Source organism: Pristis pectinata, chromosome 24, assembly GCF_009764475.1.
Source record: "Pristis pectinata isolate sPriPec2 chromosome 24, sPriPec2.1.pri, whole genome shotgun sequence".
NCBI classification, from domain to species: domain Eukaryota; kingdom Metazoa; phylum Chordata; class Chondrichthyes; order Rhinopristiformes; family Pristidae; genus Pristis; species Pristis pectinata.
In genome coordinates, this window is record NC_067428.1 from 15,100,260 (window position 1) to 15,108,496 (window position 8,237).

An 8,237-nucleotide genomic window follows, 5' to 3' on the forward strand; every position below is an offset into this window, starting at 1 on the left:
ATACAATCTGCATCCTAAGTAAGTGCATGTGACTATTAAATGAATAAACCGTTCTTAGTGTGTCTTTACTGGGCACAAGGGATGAGGATGAGAACTAGCTCCTTGTTACTATTCTGACAGTGAGTGACCCTGTGCACCAAATCCATTTGAAGCCCAGTCCCCACGTCCTCTGTTCAGGTCCCTCACCTTTCCTTCCTATTCACTCACTTCACTTTCAAAAGTTGTTACAGGTTCCACTCTGAGGTACCTCCAGTTCATTTTGTACTATGTTGTTGGGTGACTTAGACCAAGTGTACAGAGAAACATTTGTTTCTTGTTCTGATGAAAGGCCATTGACTGAAGGCCCAATGAGGAGGTGTCTGAGAGATGATACTTGTCTTTGACTAAACCATAACAGCACAACCCTGACAACAGGTTTGAGGACGATGTCAGGGTTGGTCTTAGCGAGCGCAGTGCTGCCAGTTTACAAGGGTGGCACAGTGGCACAGCTGGTAGATCTGCTGTTTCACAGCTCCAGACACCCGGGTTCAACCCCGACCTCAGGTGCTGTCTGTGGAGTTTGTGATTCTCCCTGTCACTATGTGGGTTTCCCCCAGATGGCCCAGTTTCCTCCACATCCCGTGCAGATTGGTAGGTTAATTGGCTGCTGTAAGTTGCCCTGAGTCTATAGGTAGGCAAGTGGTAGAATCTAGGGGGCGAGATGGGGTTGGGTTGATGTGAATGTGGAGAGAATAACATGGGACTAGAGTAGGATTGGTATAGATGGGTGGGTGATGGTCAGCGTGGGCTCAGTGGGCCAAAAAGGGCTGTTTCCATTCTATACAACTTTGTGAGAAGAATGAGTAGGGGCAGTGGAATAATTGAGATGATCAACATTGTGTCAGCAGTGATGAATGGATCTCCAGAGAATAAGAGACCTTTTCCAATCTAGTGCATTACATTCAGTGTCCACAGTGCAGTGTCCTCTACATTGGACGACTGCTTTGCAAAACACCTCTGTTCAATCTGTAAGGCAACCCTGACCTTACAGCTGCCTGTCACCTTAATCTCCACCCAGCTCCCACTCTGATGTCTCCATCTCCAATTTCCTACTTTGCTCCAATGATGTTTAATGTAAGCACGAGGAACAGAACCTCATCTTCCATATGGGTGTTTGAAGCCCTCAGGATCTAATATTAGAGACATAGAGCCATACCGCATAGAAACAGGTCCTTCAGCCCAACTTCTCCATGCTGACCATCGTACTTCCCTATACTCATCATATTCAAGTGCTCGATGATTTAATATTTTCTGATAACCACTCCTTTTTTCCTCTCTGCACGTATGGCTGTGCCTTTCTGTTTATAATTGTTTCTTTTTTTTCTGTCTTCAGTTGTTAGTTTTTAAAGTAATTATTACCTTGACAGTTTTGGCCTGTGCCCCATCCCAGACATTGACACTCCCCCCTCTCCCCACCCCCACCCCCTTTCTCTGCTGCTTAACATGCCTGTTCTCTCACTTTGCCAGTCCTGACGAAGGGTCCTTGACCTAAAATATCAACTCCGTTTCTCTCCTCATTGATGCTGCCTGACCTGCTGGGCACTTCCAGCAATCCCTGTTTTTGTTTCATATTTCCAGCATCTGCAGTATTTTTTTTTCTCCTAGCCTACTAGATAGTGAGCTCAATCCAACAATGAAGAATATTGTTTGTATTAGTCCGTAAGAATATTTGTTGTAATCCTGAGGACCCTGTACTGAGGATTTAAGGCTCCCTGCACCTACCCAAAGAAAAAAAGGAAAATGTATTTATAGATGTTTCACATCCCTTTCAGAATGTTCCAACACATTTCACAGCTAATGAAATGCAGGGAGTTTTGTAATGCAGGAAGTGTCTATCCAGTGTAAGCACAACTGATAATGGCACAGTTGAGGAAGGCCACTTTGTGCACAATATACATTATTGAGAACAGGAAGGACTGAGAAACAGAAAAACATTGGTGTACGAGTCCAGTGATCCCTGAAGGTGGCAGCACAGTATAAGGTAGTGAATAAGGCAGACAGGATTCTTGCTTTCATTAGTCTGGGCAAAAAAACTATGAGTAGAGAGGTTAAGGCACAACTTTATAGACAATGATTAGGCCACAGCTGGGGCTCTGTGTGAGGTTCTGGTCACCACACTATAGGAAGGACCTGATTGCACTGGAGACGGTGCAAAGGAGATTCAAAGTCAAAGTCAAGTTTATTGTCATATGCACAAGTCCATGTATGCACAGGTGAATGAAAAACTTACTTGCAGCAGCATTACAGGCACATAGCATCATATAAGCAACATTCACAAGAAAATCATAAATTAAACATAAATTAAGCAAAATTTTTTACAAGAAAGAACAGAATTATAACAAAAAAAAACCAAATTCCATTTAGTGCAAAGTGATTAAAGTGGTCATGATGTTGCTAAACTTTAGTGATTAGGGTCGTGCAGGTTGGTTCAAGAACCGAATGGGTTGAAGGGAAGTAGCTGTTCTTGAACCTGGTGGTGTGGGACTTCAGGCTTCTGTACCTCCTGCCCAATGGTAGCTGCAAGAAGATGGCATGGCCCAGATGGTGAGGATCTTTGATGATGGATGTTGCCTTCTTCAGGCAGCACCTCCTGTAGATACTACCAATGGTGCCTGTGATGTATTGGGCAAAGTCCACTACTCTCTGCTGCTTCTTACGTTCCTGCGCATTTGAATTGCCGCCCCAGACCACGATGCACCAGTCAGGGCACGTTCAACAGTACATCTGTAGAAGTTTGTTAGAGAGTTTGGTGACAAGCCAAACCTCCTAGAATGTCACCAGGATGTCACCTAGCATTGGGTGTTTCAGTTATGAGGAGAGACTGAATAGGTTGGGTTTGTTTTCCTTGGAGTGGAGAAGACTGAGGGGACCTGAGAGAGGTGTATAAAATTATGAGGGGCAAAGACAAGCTAGACAGTAGGGAACATTTCCCCTTAGTAGAAGTGCCTAAAACTAGAGGGCATAGATTTAGGGCAAGGGCTAAAAGTTTCAGAAGGGAGCTGAACAATTATTTTTTCAGCCAGAGTGTGTCTGGGATCTGAAGCTTGCTGCCTGAGTTGTGGCTGAGGCAGGTGCTCTCACAACACTTAAGAAAATTCAAGACAAACATTTGAATCATCAAAGCATAGAAAGCTACGGGCCAAGTGCTGATACATGGGATGAGTACGGATGGGTACCTGATGGTCAGTGTGACCATGTGGGCAGAGTTTAACAGTGTTAAAAATGCCCAGTTTAAATATCCCTTTAACTCTCTTCTCCGTTAAAGCAATGACTACCTGGCATATGGCATCCTGCATACTGGTAGGATTCTGGTACCTTTTTATTCAAGAGGTCATGGGTATGCTGGACAATGAGCATCACCAGATGTCTAAACCCAGAGGCTGGAAACACTAAACTGAATCTTGTTCAATCCAATGTACCCACAAAACCCTCTATTATTGGATACCAGTCAGTGCTGTAGTTTTGTGGTGAACTGACCACTGAAGCTGAGCTCCAGCTCTTCACACCTCCCTGTGGACCATGACCTCACCAGTGAACATCAGGCCATTATCCCCTAGTGACTTCATTTCCCCTGAAGATGTTCCCTCCATAGCCTCTGGTCTAATAGTCCACTACATCTGCTTCTACCTCCTCCCCAAGACCCAAAGTAGGACTATCTTGGTAGACCCATTATTTCTGCCTTGTCCAACTGAATTTCCAAAGCTCAGGTTGGCCTCAAGTGCTTTACAGTGAAAGGTAGGAACAGTCATAGTGCCAGAAACATCACAGCACAGTCCTTGATCCACGCCTTTTCTGGTACTACCCCACCCCCCAACTCTTTCTCCATGTCAACAACAGCAAAACTTATCAGTTTCATCACCTTTGCCACCAACTTCCATCCTGCCCTCAATTTCACCCAGACGATCTCTGACAGGCACCATCTCATGAGGCAGACTTGTCACTGACATCTTCAAAAAGCCCACTGGTTCTCACGGCAGCCTTGACTACACCTCCCACTCTGCCTCCTGTAAAGGTCCATTTTTCTCCATATCTCCATCTCCCTCACACCTGTTCCCACGATGAGGCCTTCTGCTCTAGGGCTTCTGAACTGGTCTACTTCTTCCGCAAATGTGGCTTCCCCTCTGCTGCAGTTGATAGAGCCCTCACACGCACCTCCTCCATTTCCCGCATGTCTGCTTTCACCTCCCATTTCTCCAGACAACGATGAAGGAGTTCCCTTGGTCCTCACCTTTCACCTCACCAGCCTCCACATCCAGCACATAATCCTCCGTCAGTTCCAACATGATCCCACCACCAGTCACATCTTCCCCTCCTCTGCTACCCTTTTCTGCAGGGACCACTCTCTTTGTGACTCCCTGGTAGGCTCCCCCTTTGCCACCCACCCCTCCCCTTCTCCTGGCACTTTCCCCTGCAACTGAGAGAGGTAGAACACCTGCCCTTTCACCCCCCTCCCTCACCACCATCCAGGGACCTAAACGACCCTTCCAGGTGAGGCAGAGATTCACCTGCACCTCTTCCAACCTGGTCTGCTGCAGTCAGTGCTCACGATGTGGCCTCCTCTACATTGGTGAAGCCAAATGTAGACTAGGCAACCATTTTGCATAGCACCTGCACTTTGTCCACAACGGCCATTTCGAGCCTCTGGTTACATTTCACTTCTCTCTCCTTCCCACTCACACATCAACCTGTCTGTCCTTGAACCCCTCCATTGCTATGGCGAGGCCAAATGCAAAGTGGAAGATGAACATTTCATATTCTGCTTGAGTAGCTTACAACCCAGTGGTATGAATATCGAATTTTCCAGTTTCAGGTAACTCGCACACCCAGTGTCCTCCTCCCACACACTCATCTGTCTACCAAACTTCTGCCCCCACCCCCCATGTACTGGCAATCTTTCCTCTTCCTTCTCAGCCCTGTTGCAGGGTCTCAACCCAAAACGTTGACCTACACCTCTTCCCTCCACAGATGCTGCTTGAGCCGCTGTGTTCTTCCAGTGTTTTGTTTTTTGTTTGCCTTCAGACAGGTCCTCCCTGGGTTATGACAGGGTTCTGTTCGTGAGAACTGTTTGTAACGCGAACAGTTCGCAAGTCAGAAATGCGGCCGGGGGTGATATATTTAAATAAAAACATAGGCTAACCGCAGGGAACTTGTAGTTAAACCAGGGCATTTAACTCAACCATTCGATATTGTCGCAAACCAGGTTCCCAGGCGGCAGAAGATGCTTGCAGCCCTGCGGCAGATGGTAAATCCATCCCACAGGTCTCCAAAATGCTCGTTTTTTACGTACAGGCTGTACATAAGTCGGGCATTCGTAACCAGAGGAGGACCTATATATGTCATGCCTTTCTTCAACACCAGAGGCCAGTGTCTGCCTTCTGTCTCACCTTGGCTCCAGTTTGCTGCTCACTGTTCCCTGCTGAGACAGGTTGTTCAGCAACTGAAGCTGCTACACTTCCATCCAACAGACCCTCTGCATCTATTTTTAAATTCCACAGAGACAGATTAATCTCCTGATGGAGGAGCAGTGGGGAAAGGAAAGATTACAGTTTTCCAAAGCTCAGTTTGGCCCAACTTGTTACAGTGAATTGTAGTCACTGTCATAAAGTAGGAAATGTCACAGCCAATTACACACAGGAAGCTCCCACAAACTGCAATGAGACAACATTCAAATCTGCTGCCTTTTACTGATGTTGGTTGAGAATAAATATAGGTCCGGAAACTCTACTGCTCTTAAAGATATCACTGCGACAGATTTACTTCTTCTCTTTCTCTCAGTCTCCTCTAATTTAAGACCAAATGTCAATCCTAACTTTAGGGCAGGGACAGACCTGGTTCGGTGCAGAGTAGAGCTCCCATGACAGTGTCCCTTCACACATTCGCAAGACAAGGAAAAGAAGATCTGGTTAGACACAGGGTATAGCTCCTTCAGCACTGTCCCATCAAACACTCTAAGGCAGAAGCACTGTGGGTTAGATGGAGCAAAGCCCTCCCAAGACTATCCCGTCAAACACTCCAGGCCATGGATAGCCTTGGTTAGACACGTAAAACTCCCTCTACACGGTCCCTTCAAACAGTTCAGGCCAGGGATTGCATGGGTAAGGTACAATGAACACCCCTTTACATGGGGCTCAATCTTTGCCTCCTCTGTCTCGGAGGTGAGTAAGTTACCACCAATCACTGGCCCACCTCGTAGCAGAGCAGGAATCTTCCAGGTTTGACTCTCCAAACCTGACACATCTGGTCTCTGCTGTGTCCCATGTTCAGCCCTCACTCTGTGCCCACTGATCCACTCTGGCTCCTGCACATCCAAACCTCAGTTTACAATTTTCATCCAGGTGTTCTCACTTGTCCCTACCTCTGTAACCTACAACCTCCAAGTTCCCCGCACTCCTCCAGTTCTGGCGTCTTGATCATCCACAAGTTTCCGTTAATCCACCAGTGGTGGCCGCGAATCCATCTGCTGGACACACACTGCAGAGCTCTCTCCTTAAACCTCCCCAACTCTTTCCTCCTTTCACCTTCTTGACATCCCTTTATCTATGTCTTCGGCCAAAAGTTTTGGGATTTTGTCTCAATATTGCCTCATGTGGCTCCTGTTACCTTGAAAGTACTTTACAAGTGCAGGGGGTTATCGGTTTCAACCTCCACCTCCATCCCTGGGAAAAAGTCCATGCAAGATTTAGCTGTCCTGAACCAAAGCAATTGTGAAGTGGCGCAGCTGGTAGAGCCGCTGCCTCCAGAGTTTCGATCCTGACCCACACAATCACAGGGTTCAATCCTGACCTCGGGTCCTGTCTGTGTGGAGTTTGCACGTTCTCCCTGTGATTGTGTGGGCTTCTTCTGGGTGCTGCAGTTTCCTTCCACATCCTAAAAGTGTGCTGGTTAGTAGGTTAATTGGCCACTGGTGTGTAGGTTAGTGGCAGAATCTGTGGAAAGTTTATGGAAATGTTGGGAGTATAATGTGGGATTAAAGTAGGATTAGTGTAATTGGATGCTTGGTGTGTTGAAGGGTCTGTTTCTGTGCTGTATGTCTCTAAGTCTCAGCACCAAGGCTTCATGCATGAAAATAAGCTTAATAATCATGATGAAGACACAAGAGACTGCAGATGTTTGAATCTGGAGCAATAAACAATGTGCTGGAGGAATTCAGCGGGTCGATCAGCATCTGTGGGGGGAAAGGAATTGTTGACGTTTCGGGTCGAGTTCTGATGCAGGGTTTCGTCTGGAAACATTGACAATTCCTCTCCCCCCACAGATGCTGCTTGACCCGCTGAGCTCCTTCAGCAGATTATTTGTTGTTCAGCAATCGTGATCTTGTGTGTGTGAATGTGTAAATGTGTGAGTATGAGTGTGAATACATGTGAGAATGTTTGAAGCCATTTTGGGTCAGAGTGTGCGTGTGTGTGTGTGTGTGAGAGAGAGAGAGAGAGAGAGAGAGAGAGAGAGAGAGAGAGAGAGAATAACTTGAAAACTAATGGTCACAAACAGGATAAATGGGCAAAATGTTCTCACTGATAAATAAAGTGGGAAAACATTCCCCATGTTTTTCTATTGCCACCCAAATTTTTTCCCCTGGGTTCCCTGAGGTGCCAGGGGATTCATCTCTAAATTTCTGAGACTCCAGGGAATTCCAGGAGGGTTGTCAAACCCCCAGCGTCACAGAGTTTGACTGCGGCTCTAACTTCTTCCTTCACAGGGACGTGAAGACCCTTTCCTCCCCCTCTCGGACAATCTGCAGGATTTTAAAATTCAAACTAGTCATCAGGAGTTGCTGCATATGCTCACCTTGTTTCCTCTCAAAAGTGGTTGTGCCCAGCAACCTGACCATTGCCCTTCATCTTGGTTGGCTGTCTGGGGATAAAAATCATCACAATGGTACAATAAAGTCCTTCTAATCTAGAATAACTCTTCCCTTGCAGGCATATCATGGTAAACACTCCTTGTTACTGGTTTAATCAGAAGCCTAATGAACAGAACCAAACATGTCCCTGCACACACACACACACACACACACACACACACACACACACACACACTCAAGTTCACACACACATATATTACACATGTGCATCCAAACTGGTACAAGCAGATACACATGCACAGATATGTCCACACACTCACATCACTCACTTGTACACACATAAACAAATACACATGCACTTGCATGTACATGGACAAATAAACACACACAGGTACAG